The following is a 25828-nucleotide window of genomic DNA, read 5'->3' as shown; positions in this document are numbered from 1 at the left end:
AAAAAGAAAGAGGTGGAAATATCCAGAGATTCGACTCTTTAAATGTACAACTAGATTCACACATTTAGTTGAAGCTGAAAATATATGTAAACCACAGCATCATTATTAATAAAAATGTCACCATTATTTGTGCACCTAAATTTAATTGGTGCGAATAGGACAATATATAAAACAAAAAGTAGATCTGCCCATCCCTGGCCTAGATCAGCTCAAGCAGAGCAGGAGTGTGCTTTGAATTACATTAGGCTTCATTCTCCATTGTATTGCTGCATAAAGTAAGTACAAGTTTGCCTAAGTTTGCTGATTCTGCAATCTTCTTCAAGCAACTATAGCTGAGGGAAAAGGCTTGTTTCTAATCCAAGTCTGAGCTATAAGATAATGAGATTCCTTTTGGTGGTTAGGGTGGGTAGTGCAAGGAGAACACAGTTTCAGGAAAAAAAACCCCAGGAATTTGTGTTCTGTCTCTCTGAATTCCACTGGGGGTCCTGATTAACCAGTTCAATGATGGGAGCTGGCATCTGTGAGAGGTGAGAGAAGGAAACTCCCACAACTGAATAAAGCCAGAGAGTTTCCTTTTATGGACACACCGAGACAGCTGAACACATAATTTGCTCCTATTTAATAGAAAGAAGCACATTCCAGCTGCCTTCCTTCTTCCTCCTCCCACTCATTTCTAACAAAGGAGGCTAAATCAGAAATCCAAACCTTGCAGATAAAAAATACTAAGAGGTGACAATATTTACTTCCAGACAGATATGGATATCTTAAGTCCTTACTCCCACAGATTACTAAACTAACTAGAATTTCTACAATAGCTAGGTTATGGATTCAAGGTTCATACCCAATATGATCCAATTTAAAGGACTACCAATGATTCTTAATCCCATTTCCTTAGTGGAGGGGAATTTACAAATCTAAATCTACTGCCAACCCGGCCCAATAATTATTTTCTTCCCCTCATAATTATGCTGCAAAAGTTAAAATGGCTACTCTTCTTCAAAATATAGTTGATTATAATGTGATTAATTTACAGTGCTCTATACAACATTTGACTTTTATTTAAAATGAGAGCAGATGTCTACCCTTATGATATATTATGCAAAAATGCACCACACAACAAATAAAGAAAATAGCAACATCAAGTACTTTGCAAAATGAGTTATTCAGAGTTATTGTGTTCATTCTTTGTGAACATAAAACTAAAGTATGTCATATAAAACAGTGGAATTATTAATGGAAAAATATAACAACTTACAAATAAAAAGCCCACTAAGCAATATGCAGATTTTATATAGGTACAGATAAAACTAATGTGCTCCATTTAGCTTGGTTTTCAACTCGGATCAGTTTCAACCTGGGTGAACCATGGCAAGGGAATGTAATGGTGATGGGGAATAGTCCAAAGGAGAACACAAAATTGCCTACTTCTAATTTACAACATTATTAATATCAAGTTTTTTTCTGCTTCAGAGTTGTGAACTGAATGCAATTCTGCACTTAAGCTCATCTAATAACTAGCCCATTTTTTCTCCATTTGCATTTGCATTCCTTCTGCTATATTATTACTGACTAAAATAGTCCAACCCTATTCCTAACATTTCAAGAACTGCTATTACCTACCTGTAATATTTGCTTCCTTTCAATCTATTGGCCCTAGTGAGGCCTGGAGCTGCCACTGATAATTCTGAAATATGTACAGGGAGGTGTGTGTTTTTTTTAAGCAGTAAATGGGGACATTTTAAAAAAATGGTACATGGGGAAAATCTTGGATACCTGATCAGACAGCCATAAGGTTAAATGTCTACATTAAAAATATATAGAACTTTCCCTTCCTTATTCATGCACAGAGATAACAATTAAAATACTAATGTTAATATTTACAGGAAGAAATTGAGTCCATATTAACAAGATGGCAAATAGGCTGATATATACATGTCAAAAGAAGGCAGCAGCTGTAAGTATGTCAGTAAATATTTTTAAAAGGTTCAAGTTTTTTGACACCCAGTGCCTGCACAAATGCTGGCTAGACATGCAGGAGGAAGCATCTGCTGACAGTAGATACTACCAAAGAAAACGAGGGTTTTATTTACATCTGACTGGAATAATTTATCCATTGAGTAAAGCAATCAGAAAACAAAAAGATTATTGTAGAGAAGATCTGTAGAATAACTTCATTCTCCCATACATGAAATTAAAAATGGATCAATAATACATCCTGTTAGCATTCTAAAATTAAAAATAAAGGTAATCTTTCCTTCCAATTGGTGATGACAGCATAGAGACATCAATGCAAGTGACATATTGTTTTCAAAACAATAAAGAAATAATTTTCCATTGCCCTTATCCAAGATATTTTTACTTCCTAGTTTAGCCTACAGTTCCCATAATCCCCTGCCCAAATATTAACCAATTCCAACCAGGTTCAGGTTTTAAAACCAGTGAAGATATATACAATGTAATATTTATGAATATTAGACAGTATTTACAGAATATCTACAAATGGCTTGTCTAGACATATAATCTCAGATATAAAACATTTGTAGCTAAAAAGTTTGTAGCTAAAAATTATGCATTATGAAGGAAGAAAGACTAAAAATTAAAGTCTCTTTTGAGTTGAGTTTGATACATCCCTGCAGTTTTCTTGGCCAACTCAAAGTCTAGTCTAGCAAGTGTTAGGTTTTCATATTCTACCTGTGGAAGAAACATTGCAAGTCGAAAGAACAATGACTTATTTGACTGGGAAAGGATTGCATAGATCAGAACACTAATCCATTTTTCTATTATCTGTTTTTCACTTTAAGCATGTTTTATCTGCTGAGAAGTTATTCAATGAGACAATCAGCTTACAATATGCAACAAGGCACCTGCACTTATCCCATTTGTTAGAAAAGGTAGGGGCTAGAAATTGAAGGGAGTGGGGCAAAACACATAGTTTTGTATGAACAATAAAGTCATTATAATAGCTAAAAAGAATTAAAAGCCTGCAGGGCTTCTTTATTCCCTTTTCAGGTACCATATTGAGATAGCTAACATATTAATATGTTGACTGAGAACTGCAAGTAAACTATTGTTCTTTCTCATATATTGTACACACACACACACACACACATTCATGATAAATATTTCAAACCAAAGTAGCATAAAATGCAGCTCTGTGGAAACATATCAGCATTTCCATCACCTTTTTGACTAAAGCATAAACTGAGGGGATGCATATGCATAATCATAACATAAAACTTGGAATAACGGGGAAATACTTCAGCAGAATTCAGCAAACTGCATTTCATATATGTGGAGACGTACTTAGCCCTCATATACTGTATTGTAGCAAATTATTTTTACTTGTCAACAATGAGTCAGGCTATCTACGTATTGATTGCTGGTGGAGAAGTGCTTGGGTCTTTTTGTTCCATTTTGGGCTGGACGATAGTCCCTTTTGCATAGTCTATAGATGTTAATGCCTACATGTCTATGGATGGCTGATTTATCAGAGTGCCAGGCTTCTAGAAATTTCCTGGTGTTTTTTGACTTGGCTTGGTCTAGGATGGTCACATTTTCCCAATTGAAACTATGGTTAAATCTATCTATATGTTGTGAAATTAAAGAATTTTTATTATGTCTTCTGACTGCTAGTTGGTGTTCATGGATGTGTTCCGCCAGTCTTCTGCTTGCTTGTCCTATATAGTGGTTGTTGCAATTCTTACATTGTATGTTGTAGATGACTGTTTTTTCTTCTGGGGTTGCTGGGTCTTTTGGTATGCTTAGGATGTTCTGAAGGGCTTCAGTTGGCTTGTGTGCTATGCTAATGTTACCTAGTTTGGGTAATAAAATATCTTCAAGAAAACAAGCAAGCTCAGAGAGCACCAAGGATCTCTCACATCAAACCTGAGCTACAAATATTCTATTTTATTAATTCAGACTCAGTTAAAAACATCCATTTATTTGTTTTTAAATAAAACTCAAATAGGTTAGTAGTTTATGTATGGTATTAATTTATCAGTTCAGATGGAAGATATGCAATTTGAACATCCCTGATAAATAAGTTCAAGAAACAGTGGTTCTCTACATGTCCCGTCTTCAATGTACATTCTATTTTTTCTGTAGAAAACAGCTCTTTGAGTGAATCATAGAATCACAAGGCTGGAAGATACCTTGGAGGTCTTCTAGTTCAGCCCCCTGCCCAAGGCAGGAGTCCTTATACCATCCCAGAAAAATTGTTGTCCAAAGTTTTATCAGAAACCTCCAGTGATGACGTACCCACTATTCCAGGGAGCAAGCCATTCCCCTGATTAATCATTCTCACTATCAGGAAATTTCTCCTTATTTGCAGATTGGAAATCTGATGAGCTTCTAACATTGTTTCTTTTCCTGCCTTTAGGTGCTATGGAGAATAAATGAATACCCTTTTTCCCTGTGACAGCCCTTCAAATATGGGAAGGCCAATATCACAATGCACTTTTCCTCATTTGACAAATCCTGTCAAATTTAGAGCTTTAATGATCTGAAAAAGAGACAGCTCTTAACACAAAGTCTTGCAGGTCAAAAGGGATCATTTACAATTCTCAGGACAAAAAATGAGGACATACAAAAATAGCTTTCCAAAACACCAAGCCATGAATTATAATATATAATAATATTATAATAATAATATAACCAGTTCCTATATACCACCTTATATCATTTTGTAGAAAGAGCAGTTCAAAAGAAAAAAAATCAGGCTCTCAGAAAGGCAGTCTGAAGTTCACAAATGAACTATGTATACAGATCCATGTTCTTTATATACTGGAGAAAAAAAAAGATAGGCTTCAAAAAGACCATTTCAATACAGAAATTATGCTATAGAAATGAATTCCAAAATGAATGTTTATAACTTCATATGTTCTTGATAACCCAAACCCATTGTTAACAGTTTTATTTGCTCAATACATTTTTAAGAAAGCATTTACAATTTTGGGATGTATAAAAATATCATATTCCATCAGGTTGGTTGAGCTTCTTTACACTGCCAGGGATATCTCCACTCTGTTGGAATCCCTCATTCAGTCTATCCCTTTTCCATTAGATTAATCATATGTATGCATATTGTTGACATTTATATTGGATTAAAATATTTTCCTTCTTTGTACAATGATCCTATTATTCACAGGATTCCATCCTCAAAGCTAGAGCTTTTCAAACCACCTTGGGGTGCAAAACTATTAGTTTGAAAAAATAATTTCCAGGATTCCTGATCGAAAGACAAAACTCCAGTGATAGAAAACTGAATAGTTTGTCTCCTCTCCTCTTTCCTCCCAGTTTGAAAAATCCTGCTCTAAGAAACACTGTTGACAAGGGCAGTTTATTGAAAAGAGGCATGTGTCCATTGTAAAAATTGGACCTGAAAATGTCTGTCTAGTGTAGGGGTGTCAAACTCAATTTCATTGAGGGCCGCATCAGCATTGCGGTTGTCCTCGGGGGATGTGTGGCCAGGGTGGGTGTGGCCTACTGGGTGGGCATGGCTGGAGTGGGTGTGGCCTCAAGGGTGCCTGTGGGGCCTGGGCAGGAGTGGGACAGATCTCAGGGTCTCTGGCAGAAGGGGGTGGGACCAGGGCAAGCGCCAAGGCATGGTCCACTGGAGGAGCCAGCCAAAACCCCTCCCCCAGAGCCCATCAAGCCGGATATGTGAAGTAGGTGAGGGCCATTTGCTGGCCACTTCCAGGCAATGGTGCATTTCTTCATTCCTCACAAAGGGTGACACCTCCCCAGCATGCACCCAGGGGACGGGGCCGATGTGGCAGGGCCTGGTTCCTTGCTGTTTCCAGATGGTCTTGTGGAGCTAAGACTGAATGCGTTTCAGCATAGATGGCCACCACAAAATTGTACATTGGCTCCTGGCCAGCCTGGGCCGGGGCCAAGCCAGCGGGGGCCATTCCCTCACTGTTTCCAGGATGGCTTCGTCGGCCACATGAAACCACGTCACAGGCCGCATCCGGACCCTGGGCCTTGTGTTTGACATGTCTGGTCTAATGCCATGAATATTGTAATAATATTTCACATAATTACATAATTAAATAGCAGTGTTTCCCAACCTCGGCAACATTAAAATGTATGGATTTCATCTCTCAAAGGACTCCACCCAGCATGCTGAGGAATTCTAGGTGTTAAGGTTGAGAAGCTGATTTATAAGATTTTTTTTATTTGAAACATGCAGAAAGAAACAAAATCCAAACATGCACAATGAGAATTACTACTAAAAGGAGATATGTAAAATAAGAATCAAGATGTTTCAAGTTTTGATAAATGAATAGATTAAGAGGTTGCAAACTGAAAAGATAATTAAAAGGATTTTTGAACAGCCTTTCCCTCAATAATTAAATTATGCATCACTAGATTTTTTTTTAGAAAAGTTGATAATAACATAATGATGTTTTAATCCATATCCTATTTTGAAATCCATCCAAACAAAAAGCAGGTAAAGTCTTTTGCTTGTTTGCCTGATGTTTGATGTTATGTTACTGAAATAGTTCTAGCAAACAGGCTCTTAAATACTAGGAGATAAAAATATTTACTCAGTAGACTGAAGTGATTTTCAGACAAAAAGATTTAGATGTACATATCAAATGAGTAGGGATAACGAATACAAAATAGATATCTACAATTAAATCCATTTATTTATGTTTTTGTCCTAAACAGGTAGGGCTTAATTATATTTGTTAAGAATAGTAATAACAATCAAACATATTTGGATATTACATTCTAAGCTGTAGTTCTGGCCTATCCCCAGATATATAGGTATGATTCAGAGAAATGAATCTATGATCTTCATAAAAGCTTATTCTCTTACCAACTTCTGATATTTCAGGGTTGGTGTGGTCTTAGTAGGCCAGGTTGGAGGCAAGGCAAATAGCTAAAAAAAAACCAAGGAATTTCTTTGGCAAGTAAGAAAAGTAAATAAGTAACAAGCAGTAATGAAACAATGCAGTTTAAGGTTTTTAAGAGTACTGTATTACATACATATTTTAAATCAATATTTATATTCATCCCTTTAAAGATGAGCTGGTAATGCTATTATCCTTCTGTAGATGGGAGGGCAGGTAAGGTTACAAAACAATAGCATGTCTAATGCCATTCGGCAAATCAATAGCAAAAATGGCTTAGAGTCATTTAAAAGCCACTGCAATGTAACTACTGCACAGTATTATGAAAGACTTGCAATGCGGGACTTGGGATGAGATAAGTTAACCTAATGTCATGAAAGGGTGAGGTTCAGCCTTGAAATGATTCTGTTAATCTGATTTAAAATGAGTAATGGACCTATGAGATCCAGACCCCATCTAGATCTAAAGCCATTCTGAAATGAATGAGATTCCATCATCTTCTATACCAGGGGTCCCCAACCCCCGGTCCGTGGACCAGAAACTGGTCCGTGCAAACAAGCAAAGTCCCATCCACAGGATGCAGGCAGCACGCAAAACCACACCCCCTCCAGTCTGCAAAAAACCTCTCCTCACAGAACCAGTCCCTGGTGTCCAAAAGGTTGGGGACCTCTGTTCTACGCCACTTATTCCATTGTTAAGTTACTATTATTGTAGAAGCTGCTGTTGTTGTTTAATCAAAAAATACATCCTTTCTTTCTTCTATCAGAGATGCTGGCTTGACAGGACTTCCTTGGTTTTTGAGTGGGAAAAAAGGTTGGGGCTTTATAAAATCCTTCTGATTCTGAATTGATTTGATTGAAATCCTATACAAACTAATTCCACGTTTCTTTTTCCCCCTACTCTGAATTCTGTCTTGCCCCATCCCCAAGTTTTCCGCATAATAACTCTTAGGATAAAGCTTCAAGAAAGCACTTTGGCATGTCTGTGGTAGAAAGGAGAATGGCAGTGAAAAGAACAAAATAAATTATTCAGTAAACCAGAATAGTCCAGCTCTGAATAGAGGAAATACTTAATGAAGTTATGCAGAGACTCTGTTTGTGTTCAGAATTTCATTGATAAGCTCTTGAGAGAGCTGTAAATTGAGCAAAGCAGACTGCTGTTAGAAGGGTCATGTCTTCTGGGTGGAAAGGGGACAAGGTTTTTAATAGATTGGAAAAGTTAGTCTTTGGGTCTGATTTTAGTCTTGCATATCAATAAGTTTTATGGATATACTTGGTATCTGTGAATTCTGAAAGGTCTTGATACCTAATGAACCTGGTTAACAAGTTTAATTCCTTGCTTTCTAAAAAGGAACTTATAACTAAAGTAATTACTTTACTGTATAATAATTATTTCACAGTATTTAGGCATGTAGAATTAAACAATTTTTGAGGATATATCAAGGCTTATGTTGGGACAGACATTAGGAAGCTTTTCTTCTGATCTCAGACGTTGGAAAAAATGTAATGAGCTTAACATTTTGCTTGCATAGAAAAACAAACCCATGAAAAATATTTGGCACTAAATAACAAGATGTTATTAAAAGAGGACACTTAATTTATTTCTATGATGTAATTAAATTACTAAGCATTTTAATAATGAAATAACACTGTTGAGTAATTATTGCACAGACTGGGACCTGTTTTGCTGGAGTGCTCATTTTTAAAAGGCAGTTGCCTAGTTCTGTGGACATAAATGGCATTATTCTTTTCATCATTTCTGGATTGATGACAGTGGGTAGATGTGCAATGGGATTCTCTCCTTATCATTGAATTCTATTACACTGAGCATCTATGGCTTTTCAGCTTCCTACCTTTGCAAGTCTTTCCAATTGTTCTCTGCAACTCAGAATTTCCCCTCCCCCTTGCTTCTAGAGTCTACACAGCTCTTTTTGGAATATATAGATTTTCAAGCAGTACAACGTACTAGCAAGAACTGGAAAGGTTCATATTTTCCTCTTCTTTGCAGTCAGCAATGTCTAAAGAAAGATATTAAAATTAAAAAGTAAAATGTTTATGGCATGACAGCACACTGTTCAGGTATGAAAGATGTGTTATCATCTATAACTTTCCATTATTGTAAATGTTAAAAATACATTTCTATTCTGATGTTGATGTTTTATAAAGCCAAGTATAGAACCGGAGTAGGAAAAAGAAATGTTGATGAATTCAAGTGGACTTTTCCTACTGTTTATAAAGATTTCCCTTTCCTCCTCCAATTTTATACATGACTCCAGATAATATCAGATAGAGTAAAAATACAAGAATAGAAGAAAACTATTAGGAAAGTGTCCTGTTTCTTCAACAATAAAGAGACAAGCACTCAGGAAATACACTGCAGAGTAGCGCTTGTAGACAGCCATGAACTCCAACTTTCATTTCCATAAAGTGTCACAGGTTGTCTATTGTCTGCACTATTCTGATGCATCTGTGGAAGTAAAAATTGGATGCTGAAGAAGCAGGATAAGAAGAATATTAACATTTTTAAATTTTGGCAGAGTACAGACATACTGTCATGGAGATAATCTTTCTATGTAATTGTTAAGAATTGATACCAACTTGATGGCACATAATCAGTCAGGCAATCAAATAATTCTTTTTTCCTTATTTCTCTATTATGTCACAAAATTTCCCAACACCACCTAAAGATCTCCATTATACATTCAAAAATAGCAGAATACTGGAAAAGCTTCATCAGTTGAGTCTGCTATTGCATAGAATATTTTTTGTTATGTGAAATGCTTCCAAATATGTAACGGTAAGTAATAGCCTCTAATCTTTAATCCAATATCATTTTTGAAAACATTGTTTGGCAGAGGACGCAATCTGAGGGATTGGGTATTTAGTAAATTCAGTTCAGATATAAAATTATGGAGGTAAATATGCCTAGAGTATCTGCCTAGCTTTTGATTTGGTTTCTTTTATTATAGAGTCAGAGTTTATGAGGATAATAATAATAATAATAATAATAATAATAATAATAATAATAATAATAATAATAATAATAATAATAATAATAATAATAATAATAAAAAAAAACCAGTTGGAAGGGACCTTGGACGTCATCGAGTCCAACCCCCTGCTCAGGCAGGAAACCCTATACCATTTCGGACAAATGGCTGTCCAGTCTCTTCTTAAAAACTTCCAGTGTTGGAGCATTCACCGCTTCTGGAGGCAGGTTGTTCCACTGGTTAATTGTTCTAACTGTCAGGAAGTTTCTCCTTAGTTCTAGGTTGCTTCTCTCCTTGATCAGTTTCCATCTGTTGCTTCTTGTCCTGCCCTCAGGCGCCTTGGAGAATAGCTTGACTCCACATAAGTGGCTGTTGCACTTACATAAGTGCAATAGCCACTTATGTAGCTATAACCTGGCAGGGGCCTCTTCGATATCCCTGTCCAGTTTGCTGAAAAGAATGTACACAGTTATCTTCCTCTCTTAAGGAAAAAAAATTGTGCATTTATCTAAATATAATCTGGAGAACTGGATTATATTTCAGGCAAAATGTTTATTACTATTATTTCACGCACACCTTATTAGAGAATTAATAGGGATTTCTTGTGATATTGCACAATAATACAGAATTGGGTTTTAGATTTTTGACTTGCTAGATACTCCTAATATAAGACTTACTTGTACTTCAAGCCAAAATCAGAAAATGAATTTCATTTGCAAAAACAAGACTAGCTCTGACAGGATGTACAATACTAAGAGAGCTTGCTGTGTGGAAAAAATAAAAAAAAAACCTACAAGTCACATGTGTGCATCATTTCCACAGTTTCCTATCAATATCCTGCTATTCATAAATGTTTGCAATAGTGGCGAATATCTTTAGCTCGGGTGTAGGATGTAGCAGGCTAGGTAACAAAACTTTCAGAAACCAATCCACAAGCTCAGAGTACGAACCCTCACTCTCGTTCATAAATGTCTCAAAACTGTAGAAAGATTACATTTTAAGCTTCAGAGTTGGAGCAAATATTCCAATACCTTTTGCATATTATCTACACCAGGGGTAGTCAACCTTAGCTGGCTCAGGAATTTTGGGAGTTGAAGTCCACGAGTCATAAAGGAACCAAAGTTGACTACCTCTGATCTACACACCCAGTCTTCTTCAATGTTCTTCTGATGTGCTGTTTGCAGTACACCTACATTAGCACTCAACCCAGCCATTGGCCACTATCTCACAAGTCCCAGATTGTCTTTTATATGGTCATATTTTCCAGTATTGAAGTTTACCCCAACTCACCTTTATTAACTTCTGAAACTGAGAAAACTATGTAGATTAAACAGTTTAGTTCAAATTATATTCAAACTTAAGCTTTGAGAGACTCCCTGACAAAGAATGGGCTCATTCTAGCATAGCATAGCAACCATACAACTTTCATTTATGTCAAACTATAGGGAAATATTAGAAATATTTTTCAAAGTGTACATTCAAGGCACAAAACATATTTTTTTTTTACTGGACTAACTTTGTAAATGAAGGGAGCTTTTATCTTATTACCCTGGAAGAAAAGTCAGATATAACACAGAACTAATCAACCCTATTCTTTTTATACTAAGGCATGAGTGCCCAACCTTTTGGCTTGCCAGGGCTGCATTGAGTGAAGATGAACTGTCTTGGGTTGCATATAAAATATATAATACATTTAATGTGTGTAAATAACACATAATAATGTTAATAATTTACAGTCCTGTGGAGTCTTATTACTAGTTATCCAGGGCCTCATGCAGACCAGGACTGTGGGTCAGACATACCAATATTAAGGTGTCCCCAACAATTAAACCACTACCTGTGAACAAGTTAGGAAAAGCATTTATGGAGGTTGCTTTTTAATTAATTGTTTTAATTAATGGCATATCTTTCAAAAGCAGATGAAGCGCTAATTTTGACAAAGAATACCAGATCTTTTCAAAGAAAAAGAATTCCAGTTCTTTTGGAGCAAGATAGCATCACTTCCACAATAGTGCAGGATTTGCCATTTCCCTGCACCATACTGTGGTTCTTGTAGAAATTAGCAATAACTGCTTTCAACTCCTGCATGATCATTTTTATGTAAATATACAAGCTATAGCATTTTACTCAATCTTGAAATTTAAGCCAAGAAACAGATACAGTTATGTGGGGGAAAAATACACCCTCTTTATATGTTCTATGGTTTTATATATTAGGACATGGTAAAAATCATCTACCGTAATCCTTAGCAATTCTTAAAAGTAGGTAAATATCTTGGGTTTCTTTTTGTAAATAAATGATTGCCTGGTGTAATAAGTCAGGAGTTGTTGTTCATCTGGGATTGTATTTTTAAGAACTGCTACAGACCAGATGATTTTTACTATGTCCTGATACATAAAACCATAGAACTCAAAAAGGGTATACTTTCTTTGTCACGACTGTATATGAGCAAAAGAAAAAAGTATTGGCATGCATGCATCTAGGCTGAGAAATCAGAAAAACATGACCCATTAAAATTTAAGAAGTAGGTTGCCCTATCCTATATCTTATGCATGCTTATATAAATATCGGCCATATTACTGTTCTTTTGCTAATGTCAGATGGCTGCTTTGGCATATAAATCTATAGTGACATTCCTTTAACCTGTATGTCTTAGCTACTGAGTAGCTGCTTTACAAAATTCCTGTTCTATATAATATTATTTGCCCAATTCCTAAAAGCTCATGCCAAATTTATTTTTAGTTTTCTCAAAGAACTCTAGACTCTCCATAAAATATTATTTGATGATGACTTGAAAGATATTATAGACTCTGTTGATGGATTCTAGCCACTTAAAAATCCTCCCCTAGAGATTTATGTTTAAATACATGAGATCAGTCTCCAAAATCATTAGTGGCTTTTGCTTCAATTACAAAACAGTTCATTTCAATCACTAACTGGAGTACCATTTTGTGCCAGAAAGCCAATAGTTTATTTACCCTTTTTTTCAGCAGGAAATAAATATTGAGGGAAGGCTGTTCCTTACCATGTAGACTTATGGTAAGATGAAATAACAAGAAAAAATAGATTTTAAAAACTAGCATAGGAGTAGAACTATGCAAATGTAAACATATCAACTGTAATAATTTATTTCAGCTACAAGCTTTTCTTGAAATATTTTTCCCACAAGTGCATAAAATATTTTACAATTAACTGAAGCAGTATATTTTAAGAATTCAAGATTAGAATGTCAAGCACTCATTAAAATGTTCCAGAAGAAAAATGGGGGTGGGGATGGACAGAAGAGAATGAAATAGAAAGGGGTCTAGGTATCTCATTCAACTCAAAGCAATATTCAAAAGACAGGAGGGGGGGGCATTCTACTATCATTTGTAAAAAAGAATAGATACTAATAGCTCCTATAAATCAGAGGTCCCCAACCTTTGGGGCACCAAGGACCAGTTCTATGGAGAGAGATTTTTCCACAGACTGGAGGGGGCATGGTTTTGTGTGCTGCCTGCATCCTTTGAATGGGGCTTTCCTTGTTTGTGTGGACCAGTTGCTGGCATGCTGCGGCCCAGTACTTGTCCACAGACCGGGGGTTGGAGATCCTGCTATAAATGATGGGGAAACAATAACAGAATCTCAATTAATTATTTGCAGAAGGCAAGCAATGCATGTGTAACTACATGTCAAAGCTCCTACTGATAGTACCGATCAATTTATTTCAATCATTCAAAAATTAGCTCATGTAAAAATTATTAACAGCCAAAAGTAATTCAGCCTTGTTAGTCACTTTTCTGTTCAAGTAATCAGAAAGTTCAAATGACCTGAGAGAACTGTTTTCTTACCAGAATAATTTTTCAAAGATCCAATTTTTATATGGTTAGGGACAGTGCTTTTTTTGTAAAAAAAAAAAAAAGGTGCCGTATCTCACACATGTCATACAACCCACCTTGCCTACCCTATAAGGTTCCATCCAAAAAAGGTGCCAGAACTCTGTTCTGGGCGTTCTATGACAAAAAAAGCCCTGGTTAGGGATATAAAATTGTATACTAGGATCACATATAGCTGTGCTTTTATAAAATGGTAAATAGAAAGGAATGATTTTCATTGCTGGCTACATTCTCACTGCAATTCCTGTTTTAAAAAACATATTCACTTTCTTTCCTATATTTATGAGAACAAATAAGAAAAACAATCACATTATGGTAAGAATTAAGGGTTGGTGAGGTTTTGTATGTGTAAGCACAAGTTCAACTAAGTGTTGGTTCTTGATAAGTCTCTATAATTTTCTTGGCAAGATTTTCAGAAATGGTTTGCCATTACCTTCTTCTCATGGTTGAGAAGAGTGACTGGCCGAAAAATTCACAGTGGAACTAGAATTCACGATCTTCTGGTTTATAGCCTGATGCCTTAACCACTACATCAAGTAAGAATTAAACGCTTTCCCTAAACATTTCTGCTTTGAAAGCTTATTTTCCAAAATACAGCATCAAAATAATAGTTCTGTTACATGTGATTGTAGGTGATATAAGTTCTGCTTAAGAAGAGTTTAGCATCGCATCACAGTCAAGGTGATTCTATTTCAATATGACTGCACAATTCAATGGCAAACCATGAAATTCATTTCCTGCACCTCAAAGGGCTGGCAGACCCTGGGGATAATAGATTTGAGCAAGGCTGCTTCAGATACTTTCCTCACAGTTGCCTTACAGGGTGGGCTTGAGATGATATAAATAGGAAACATATGTGCAGGCTTCATCAGCACAGGGAGTGAACATCCCAGCCCTGGAAATATGTCTTGAGAGTGTCAGTGCTTGGAAACAGCACTGCATCTCTTCAAGCAACTGCTATTTCAGGAATGCATGAGTGAATTCTGCATTTCCATACTATATAGCAAAGCATTCTTTTCTAAAACTAGTAAAAGAAAAGCGACCTTCGGTCCTTATGCACAACCTCACAGTAATCAGCAAGACATGTGGGACAGACTCTGATGATAAATTATTAACTTGCGGTGACAGGCCAGCCATTGATAGGTTGTTGCTTTTAATTCCTTGTGAAGCACTTGAGCTTTCTTGATGTAATTTGGCTGGAAGTAGAAATTAAGTTAGGACACAAAGCAATGCAAATGAATCAGCTTGCATTCATTTCTCTTGCTTTCAACAGAAGCCCCATATTGAAAATGTTTAATTCCAAAAATGCAAAATTTCAAAATTTAAATATATGCATAAAGAATACATTTACTAAATAAATTATATTCTACCTCCAACTTTGTACAAGGAAATGCTGTAAGAGAAACAAAGGGAAAGGAAGGAGAGACAGACAAGCTGTAAAAGGTATTAAACTAGAGTTGTCCATTATGAGGTTAAGAGGAGAACCTTACACTACAATATTAAAATGTATTGCAAATATGCATTTTTACACTCGGAAGCACACAAAAGGGTTTTGCACACACTGATAACCATTCTTGCATGCTGCACAGATCAATATTATTGCCATTTTGTAGACAAAAAGGGAATTGAAAGATTTTACCTTGCTCAGTATCACCCCATGGGAACCTTGTTCAAATCTCACCTCTCCTGTGAATCTTAGTTATTACTATGCCATCTGTTGCATATCTTAAGCCTTTTTAAAAAAAATTAGCATCACACAAACTTATCGCCTCAGTAAACCTATAAAACATGGATGTAGCTGTTGTTAGTACTGTTCTCCATATCATTAAAAATATATATTGGAAAAAGAATATTATAGCAATCCTGGAATCCTTGACCAAAAATGGAAGCAGACCTGTAGAACCCAGGATTTACACAGAACCTATCAGAAACAGAGATCCTGTTGATTCTGAGTTATAAAGACTAGACACCTATAATGTCTGGCTACAAGAAAAAGCTCTTTTAAAAATCAACTACATCCTGGTTGTCTATTTCCTGTTACATGGCTGAACCTTAGGCTTCCTGGATTATATTTCTTGTTCATACCCCAATGCTGCCGTTTACATTGTTGGCCTTTGTTGTTGAACTTTTGACTATCTTTGTTGTTTATCCTTTAGACTGATTTGCAATTGTTCCTGTGAATTGACTTTACTCTTCTGATGCATGGTTCTACTTTTGTGTTTTCTGACCTCAAGCATTGCAGAACAATAAAAAAGACAAGATTATCAACTTTATAGTCTTGCAAGGAGAGAACATTGTGGTGCAGCATACAAGTTTTGTGCTTTGAAGAGATTGTTTATTTAACAAAACTGTTCAGCTTAAATCCAGAAAAGAGTTTTGTGATGATGCAGTTATATTCTTAGCCTAACATTGAGCTCTGCAATCCTTCTCTATTTACAAATGAAAAAGGAGAATTCTGCAATCTGCCTAATACCATTATCCAATATGCTTTGAATGGAACAATGTCCATGAGCAGAGGAGTGTCTAGAGGACATTTGCCCACTTCTATTGGTGCCATATATTGTGTGTGTTATAATAGAACAATGAAGTCATTATCATCAGAATCCTCATTATTCAGGCAACTTGGCAACTGACAGAAAAACTAAATATATGAAAATTGCAAATGAATTGGACATCTCTTCTAATCATCTGTAAATATCATATAGACAAAATGAGCCATATCAGAATAAATTAAGAATTTGTGTGGTTGTATATCACACTGGTACTTTGCTATAGAGATGCTGATTCTACTGATTAAATTTAGCCTCTACAAAAATCTTAGTTGTTATACTCAAAAGACATGCTTTCTCATCAAGAAAGCTTGGTGACTACCTCCTCACCAGCAATTTTTGAGAATTTAAAAAAATGGAGTTCCACAAAGATACGTAGACTGGGCCAATGGTACTTAAATTATAACTGAGCCAAAAAATGTATTACATCTAATGCAGTGTTTCTCAACCTTGACAATTTTAAGGCATGTGGACTTCAACTCCCAGAATTCCACAGCCAGCAATGCTGGCTGTGGAATTCTGGGAGTTGAAGTCCACATGCCTTAAAATTGTCAAGGTTGAGAAACACTGATCTAATGGTTTCCAGTCCAATACTCTACATTCAATGGACTTGGGCACAGAGATACAATTTTGGAGGGTTAAGGCTACATATGGCCTTTCAGTGCTATACTAAGAGCTCAAGCAAGAGGTGATGCCAAGTTATTTTAAACATGTGTTCAATTAAACGGGGCATCAGTTTTCTAGTTACAATATTAAAACGACTTCAGCATATTAAGGAAGAATGATTTCAACTGTGAGATTAAAATTGGCCACCCAAAATCTATGGATTACTTAAAGCTGGATCCTAGTTGTTAGACTTTATTATTAGAAAACAAAATAAAAATGCAAAGAATAATTGCTTAATTTTATCTTGCATTCATAAGTGTGTGGGACACTCAGGCCATTCAATCTACTTAATTTGTGGGAGGGAGTAATGGTGAAGTCTATGAAGTCTACCTAGATCTCTAACATGTGTACCAAAAAAAATGCAGTCTTAATTTAACAGAATTCTCAACCCAGGTTACTTAGATCTACCAGATCTATGGATGAGCAAAGATTTGTATTTATCCCATCCCAGAAGAGTACAGTGTATGGCCCTCTCTTCCTTCGGGACTACTAAGAGATATCAGAAATTTACCTTCTGCAAACCAGCTGAATTTGTCTGTCAACTGGTTTGGAGATTTCAGCTATTTCTCACTGCAAATATTTCAGATGCTAAAATTATACCAAAAAGATGTATTAGAACATATGTGAATATGCCAGGGAATATTTATGTCTTGTGGGGAAAAGAACCATCAGATAAAGAGAGAGAACAGTTTATTTATAAAATGCTTTCACAAGAAGCAAAACAACATGTTTTGAAGTTATGCTGAATGTCTACACATGACAAAATCTAATTCACAACGGAGGGTGGGGGAGGAATTACTAGAACAACACACCCAAGTTAATTTCTAATATTACAAATGGTTGAACAAGTTATTCTTGAAATGATTAGCTTAGTAACATCCAAACAAAATACTAATCCAAATTAAAGGACTAGTTAGATAGTAGGAGACAGTGGCTCTCCAATTCTAAGTGTTGACATTAAATAAAAAGCATTGCAGTTTACTTTCAAAAAATATAATGTCTGAGTCAACATTCATTAAGAATTTTTGAACACCTCTTAGAGAGAAGGACATACATTACTTCTATATGCAGAGTAAACTTTTCCTTAATATCTTTTTCTTCCTGCAGGATTATTACACTGATAGGCTGTCCCACTTTTCTTCAGACAAGCATCTCTCTTTATATTTGGGAGGGGAAAAAAGAAATTCTTTTCTGATAATGTTCCTGTGAACAAAAGGATGCATTAAAAGCCCAAGCTTAAAAATGAATTTATTTCTTCTGTGATATCTTAAATTCCTCACTAAAAGAAAAATATAAAACATGAACTAAAAATATGAATCTAAAATATTTTGTTCACCTTCCTGACCTGGGCAGGGGTTCGATCCAATGATTATCAGCACCCTTTCCAACTGTGTGATTCTATAATCATGGCCAAGATTAATTCCTCTACTTAATTTGAACTTTTTCAAATTAAACTTGCCATGTCATAACTGAAGGAGGTCAAAGAGGTGATCTAGCTATTCAAATAAACACAGTCCTCAAGTCTCAAACATTTCTGCATTCTGCATGCTTTAAATGTTTCAACAAAGAGACAGCATGACAATTCACAAAATGCTACTTATCACATAAAGCCATTGAAGCAGCAGGGAGGACTGTTTAGAGGACTGATATGTATCACCTCAACCATGAATGTGAACTGAAAGGCTACAAAAGTATGTGTTCCCTGCTATAAGTTACAAACATCCTGTAGCTCAGTGCAGCACACACAGCAAGCAGCTCAGTCATAATGATCTTTCAAACAACTTGCAGGACCGCCAGATCCTGATATTGCCTTCTAAATCTTTGTGAAATGGTTCATTTTAAACAACAACAACAACAACAACAACAAAATCTAGATTTCAAACCCAGGGGTGATTCTGTGTTTAAATTCAAAGCATTAGGCAATTTTATATATGAAACTTAAATGATTATTATTATATTAGATTTTTATAGGATAGTAAATAGTTTAAGAAAGTAATGGAAGAGAACCAAAATACCATAATTAAGGGACTTATCTCAAATAAGCTCATCTGAACAAGTACAAAGCTACTATAAACCTGTATCATATACACTGAATATGCCCTAAGCAAAATGCACTTAAATTTCAAACAACTATTTCACACACTCTGCTACACCACAGTATGAGTTGTTTTGGCTTAACACAGGAATAAGCAATGGATCCTCAGCTCCTGTTTTATGGTCCTCGAACCATTCTCAAATTATCCCACTAAAATATTTTGTCATTTAAAATTCTTACAGTTAAATCTCTCCACAACTTACAATGAGGAAAAAACTAGTAAAAATAATTGCCTCACCACATCATCATACAAACCACCTGTAATTCTTGAAGACTAAAATCATTTTAAAATATATATTGCTGCCTTGAGGCCAAAAAAGCTTGCTTACCACGCTGCCTACTGTGGTTAAAAACTCAATTTGGTGCTGTGTGTGAACACGGCCAAATCAAATGACACAAGGAGGATGTCAACCAGTCTAGCCTTAGGGTACATCTAAATATGTCACCCACCTCAGTTAATGGCATATTGAGGAAATGCAGCGGTGCAAGGAGACAGCAACCAAGGGTGTGATATGAAAAGAGTTGGCTTCATAAATTAATCTTTAGCTGCTTCTAGTCACAAAATCAGTAAATAAAGAATAGAAAACATTCCAGTAAACTACAACATTAAGCAACCATGGCCAGCCTCATTAGTGGAGAAAGATGTCGAGAGCCTGAATTCATTGGCATCTGAAATATTATAGATTCTCCCTCCCTCCTGCTTTAAACAATTACTGAGTGGGGTTTTTTTAGAATTATAAGGCTGTGCTTTTTAGAATTAATTAAATACAGAAGAAAAAGCAAAATAAGGTACTACATTCTGTTTTTAATTACATGTTTTTCCTTCTCACATGTAATACAATACAAACTAGCTTGATGGAACCACTGGTGTTTCCAAAACTAGTTATACAACAGGAAATCAATCCTACATTTAAAGAACTATTAACACATATGTAAATAAAACTATGAGCACATGTATTTCTGGAGATAGCCCTGAGATTTCTGCTAGAGTGCTTATTTGGCTTTCCAAACCTTGCAGCTGATAATAGTATTTTGTACTGAGCATCATGAATAGCTAAAGATGGAAAGCCTTGTAAGAAAAATAGAAAAAAGGAATCAAGAAAAAATGTGTTTGTTCTGTCCTATTCTCTGTAAGACAACTGGGAAAGAGTAAAAGAATTCCTACAATTAGGTATTTTCTTTAGCAAAGTGTGGTATATGAATATTGCATATATTTCAGACCCAAATTCTTTTTTCTTAAGAAATAATACAGAGAAAAACTTGCTTCAACTTGTCCCTTATGGTTTCAAAACTTAAAAAATATTACATCTAATTTTATGGCTAATTGCTGAGGGAACTAATTTAGTCTCCACATTTAAAGTTGGAAATATCACTTGTTCCTTTACTTTTTTTTTATTAGTCAAACATGATTTATCTCTGGAATATGATCTATTCAATTATACAAGAACTGTCCAAATATTACAGTGAAATTGTAAAGGCAGGCAGAAAGAGCGGTATTTGGAAGAAATCTCCCAAAATGCACATGATCTAGCTCCAAGATCATGACAAACATTATAGTTCACCCATTATGAACTAAAAGATATTTATAAGGATTTCATTCTTCAATCAGATGAAAGCACAGAAACAATTTTTAAATGGTCCAAAAATGTTATAAATTAAATTAAAAGACCCTACCATATTTAACACATAACACAGTCCTGTCACAAGACAGGCAATCATTGATTTACAGCCATGCATTTAGCAATCATTCAAAGTTATGATGTCACTGAAAAAAATGACTTACAACCAGTACACTTACAACCATCGTAGTATTCCCATGTCCCTATGATCATGATTTAGGTGCTTGGCAACTGAAATGTATTTATGAGGGTTGCAGCAACATGGGGTCATGTGTTTGTCATTCATGACCTTTTTGGCTGGCTCCTGACAAACAAAGTCAATGAGGGACACCAGATTTCCTTAACAGCTGTGTGTTTCATTTAACAACGGTAGAAAAAAAAGTCATAAAATCAGATGTGGTGATGTGGTACTCACTTGACCACATCTTTACCTCCCAATTGTGGGACTACTTCTGGAATACCATTTGGACTAATAAGTAAAAAACCTGTAGAATGCTACTGGGACTTCTTGGGTAAAAAAAAAAACATTCTAAGTAAACCCAAAGACCCAGCAACCGCAGAAGAAAAAACAGGAATCATCTACAACACACAATGTAAGAACTACAACAACCACTATGTAGGACAAACAGGCAGAAAATTGGTAGAATGCATCCATGAACACCAACTGGCAGTCAAATTGACATGACAAAAATTCTGTAATTTCACGACATATAGACAGATTTAACCATAGTTTCTATTGCGAAAATGTGACAATTCTAGACCAGGCCAAATCCCAAAATGCCAGGGAATTTCTAGAAGCTTGGCACTCTGATAAATCAGCCCCCAGTAGACACATAGACATTAACAACATCTATAGATTACGCAAGAGACAATCAACTAGCCCCAATGAGAAAAAAAACTCCAGCACCTCCCCACCAGTAATCAGCACTCAGATCAGCATAGATTAACTCCAAAGTCACCTTCAGACCAACAATCAAGTAAGCAATACCCCAATCAAGAAACTGCCAAAGAACTATTAATAAAAGCCCAAGCGAAGAATCCCTAAGACCGTCCCCACCCACACAGATAGGCAAGACCCCAAGACTGACAGCAAACAGCACTCCTTACTAGCGCTGATGTTACCTAGTTAGGGTAATGAAATTTCTGCAAAAAAACAAGCAAGCTCAGAGAGCACTAAGGATCCCTGAAAAAACAACAACAAACAAACCTGTCCATTATTTATAATGTTTATCACAGTTTACAACAACCTAGTGTGTTCTCTAACTGTAAAATATACTAAATATATTTGGAAGGAATCAGTCTAATGAAGGTTAATCTAACGTATGGTTGTTTAGCTAAACCTACTGTAACAGTGAGAATGACCTTGAGAATGATCTTGAGGGACAGGATAAGAAAGGCTGCCCAGGAAATGCAATGACAAGCTGTAGGGGTGGGAACCAGTAGTTAATGGTCAGAAAAAGAAACTTAGGAAATATTCCCCCCTAATATATCAGGCAGTTAAAAGTGATTGGGGGAAACTGGTACTTTAAGACTTCAATATTTGGTTACAGTAGCTTTACAATAAAGTAGAATTAGCTTATCTGGTCATGTAACCTGTCTGGTTTACTGGGGAAGGTGACACCTACCTGGTTTTATCCAGGATTGGTCATATTTCCTTTTTCTAACCTTTAAATGAAAATAGCAAGATATAATGTCTATTCCCATAAAAACTACTGATGGGCCAAACATTTGTCAAAATCTAGTTATGTATTCTGAAATCACTTTGTTATACTGTATTTGTAAAGATAATACTATTTATTTATTTATTTATTTATTTGTTTAGATTTATATACCGCCCTTCTCCCGAAGGACTCAGGGCGGTGCACAGCATATTAAAAACAAGTAACAATAAAATACCAAAAAAATTAATAAATACCAAAATAAAAACCCCTCTGCCAACCAGATCCTTTAAACATCCCTTCTTCTAGCATGTCTAATAATTACTAGATACCTTCTTTAGCACCTAGGAAGAGCAACCTTATACCTCTGTATTACAAGAGCAGAATAAAAAGATTGCATATAAACAGAAACGAAACAAACATAAATTCCATCATCTAACAGCAAACATACACATTTCTGCCAAATCTAAACCCAGGAAGTTATTCTGTCAAATTAGATTATTTATTAAACTCAAAAGTAAAATTATCTAGAAGACATAAATCTTGAAAAGCCAGAAATTTCAACTCCAAAATTTAAGAATTTCAACAAATTAACTTCAATCTTCATATTCTATTTTAAGATAATGTATTGTATATCATTACCACTTTTAATAAACACATTCTTAGTCGTATTAGCTTATAACAGTGATGGCAAACCTTTTAGAGACCGAGTGCCCAAACTGCAACCCAAAACCCACTTATGTATCGTCGGGTGCCGGGGGGGCGTGTCCCATTGGGTGGGCATGGCTTCAGTGATAACTGGGTGGGACTAAAATGTTCAATCAATCAATTCCAACTTTGCAAGGTTTTTTTTTTCCCCCGCGAGAAGTTGAAATTGATTGATTGATTGAAACTTTCTTTTTTTTTGCACACGGCGGCAGAGGAGGCCTAAAGCAAAAAGGTTTTATAAAACCCAGCTGAAAGCCTAGGACTGGGGCGACGGTGCACGTGCCATCTGTGGCACGCATGCCATAGGTTCGCCACCACAGGCTTATAACTATAACTATGGACACATTCTTCATGGAAAGATAAACTATAAAAATTATTTAGAAGCAGGTACTGTGCGACATTGGCACAATGTGAGAATAGATAAAGCCTTTAATTGCCATACTTAATAAACTCACATTTAAGTTTCTTACTTGAGAAATGAAAAATCTCAAGCAAGCAAACAACCAAGCTCAATTAGTATCCCAAATTCCACAATTCAACTACAAATGTTGCTACAAATGTTCTTTTACAGAAAGTTAACTTTTACTATAAAGTCACAATATTTTTAAATTTCTTGCTTGATAGCCATGTCTGCCATGTACATCCAACAAAGCAAACATTAAATTAAAAAGTGTTATTACATTACCTAGAAAAGCATCCAAGTTCATTTAAGCCAAATTTGTAGGGAAATTGATTTTTCATGATATTGTCTGGAAGCTTTCCAAACCGAGGAATTTACAGGATCCACCTTTCCAGGGACAGCCTAATTGAGTCATTGGAGTTTTTATGACTAAAGAATAAGACTGGCTGAAAGCTTTCATTTCATTCAGTGTTAAATCTATCTATTTATATATACACATTAAAACATCAGAGATTGTCTTCATTTTGCTTTCCTGAACAGAATGTTGAGCATCAAGGCTATAGCTCTAGATATACTATATGTATCTCAGTTCAGGCAATGTGTTCAGGCTTGCTAAACAAATGAACTTCTGTGGCTATTTGGGGAAAGGGCTAATTTTATTCACTATCCTCTGTACAGATACCAGTAGTAATTAAATACATGAGAAAAATTAAATACATGAGATTAACAACAGGTTTAACTTTTATAACTGAATATCAAAGAGATGTTTTTGTCTTTCACTATCTCTGAATATTGCTCAGGCAGCTTTTGTTGCCAAATGTCATTAAGGATAACACCTGTAAGGGAGAGGCCTAGTTCCTGTCCTACAGCTTTTGCCTTTTTGCCTCACGGCTGCTTTTTAACCTACCTACAGAAATCCAGTGAAACAGGAAAACTTGGAACTTTTTGTCTAAGACAAGTACATATTTGAATCTTCTTGAGGAAACTTAGACTGAATACTAATGTATGTCACTAAAACTTCAAGAAACAAATTTTAATGATATGATTCCAGCACAGATAGCATAAATGGGCAAATCAGCTAATGCCACACCTTTTAACAGTATCAATTTTCATCCCAGGCATTGAAAGTTGTGGCATTACTTCAAACTACCAACATCTTTCTTGCCACAATAAACCTATCCCATCCACATGGGGCAGCTGTACTATATTTCAGTCCCAAGTGTAACTAACATGAACTTGGAGAAATGTGTTTTAAATAATATTTACTCTAATACAGGATCCCCCATTTCATCTTAATTGTCTAGAATTACTTCAGGTGTATAACTTGCTATCTACCAATCAAAACTGTCCAAATTAGGTGTCCTCCCCATGTGTGGATTTCAATTCTCATAATAATAACAATGCCTATGCTGGCTGGAGAATTCTGATAATCAAACTCCAGATGTCTGAATGTCATACACAGGGAAAGGCTATTATAGACTATTCCTTCAGAATGAATTCAATATATTTCCACAACTTAAAATAAGAATTGCTTCCATCATTATAGAATAGAAACACAAGTTAAGATAGGCAAGAAAATGGTACGTGAGCACCTGTCCAGCCTAGACGAGTTCAAATCACCAAGACCAGATGGATTACACCCCAAGGTTCTCAAGAAACTGGCAGATGTGATCTCAGAACCACTGAACTATATTTTTCAAAGATCCTGGAGAACTGGGGAACTACCAGAGGACTGGAAAAGAGGTGATATAGTTTCCATCTTCAAAAAAGAAAAAAAATGGATTCAGGAAATTACAGACCTATCAGCCTGACCTCAATACCTGGGAAGATTCTGGAAAAGATAATCAAGCAACGAATCAGCAAACACCTAGAGGCAAACAAAGTTATTACTAAAAGCCAACATGGGTTTGTCAAAAACAGATCATGCCAGACAAATCTTATTGCATTCTTTGACCAGGTGACAAAATTAGTGGATCAGAGGAATGTTGTGGATATAATTTACTTGGACTTCAGTAAGGCATTTGATAAAGGAGATCACAACCTACTATTTGATAAGATAGAAAAATATGGGTTAGACAGCATCACCATCAGATGGATTCGTAGCTGGCTGACCGGCCGTATTCAGCGTGTGGTCCTCAATGGAACTGCATCTACATGGAGGGAAGTGTGTAGTGGGGTCCCCCAGGGCTCTGTTCTGGGGCCAGTGCTCTTCAACATCTTCAGCAATGATTTGAACGAGGGGGATAGATGGGGAACTCATCAGATTTGCAGACAACGCCAAGCTGGCAGGAATAGCCAACACTCCAGAAGATAGGCTTAAGATATAGGAGGATTTGGACAGACTTGAACACTGGGCGCTATCTAACAAAATGAAATTCAATGGTGAAAAAAGTAAGGTTCTACATTTAGGCA

The 25828-nt window shown here is 35.9% G+C and overlaps 1 protein-coding gene across 4 annotated transcripts in view; it reads right to left on the bottom strand.

Annotated features, from left to right (window-relative positions):
* JUP (junction plakoglobin) overlaps positions 1-25828 on the bottom strand; it is a 57297-nt gene that overhangs the window by 24838 nt on the left and 6631 nt on the right. The window contains exon 1 of one of the 4 annotated variants that reach the window (XM_015832289.1): positions 8710-8724. The exons of the other annotated variants lie outside the window; for them this stretch is intronic. The gene's annotated coding sequence lies outside the window, so the exon portion shown is untranslated. Of the gene's footprint in view, positions 1-8709; positions 8725-25828 lie in introns of those variants that run through there. 4 annotated transcript variants of the gene reach the window in all.

This window comes from Protobothrops mucrosquamatus, unplaced genomic scaffold (genome assembly GCF_001527695.2).
Source record: "Protobothrops mucrosquamatus isolate PMUCROS unplaced genomic scaffold, P.Mucros_1.0 scaffold1, whole genome shotgun sequence".
Taxonomy (NCBI): Eukaryota; Metazoa; Chordata; class Lepidosauria; order Squamata; family Viperidae; genus Protobothrops; species Protobothrops mucrosquamatus.
This window is presented reverse-complemented; position numbering and strand designations above follow the sequence as displayed.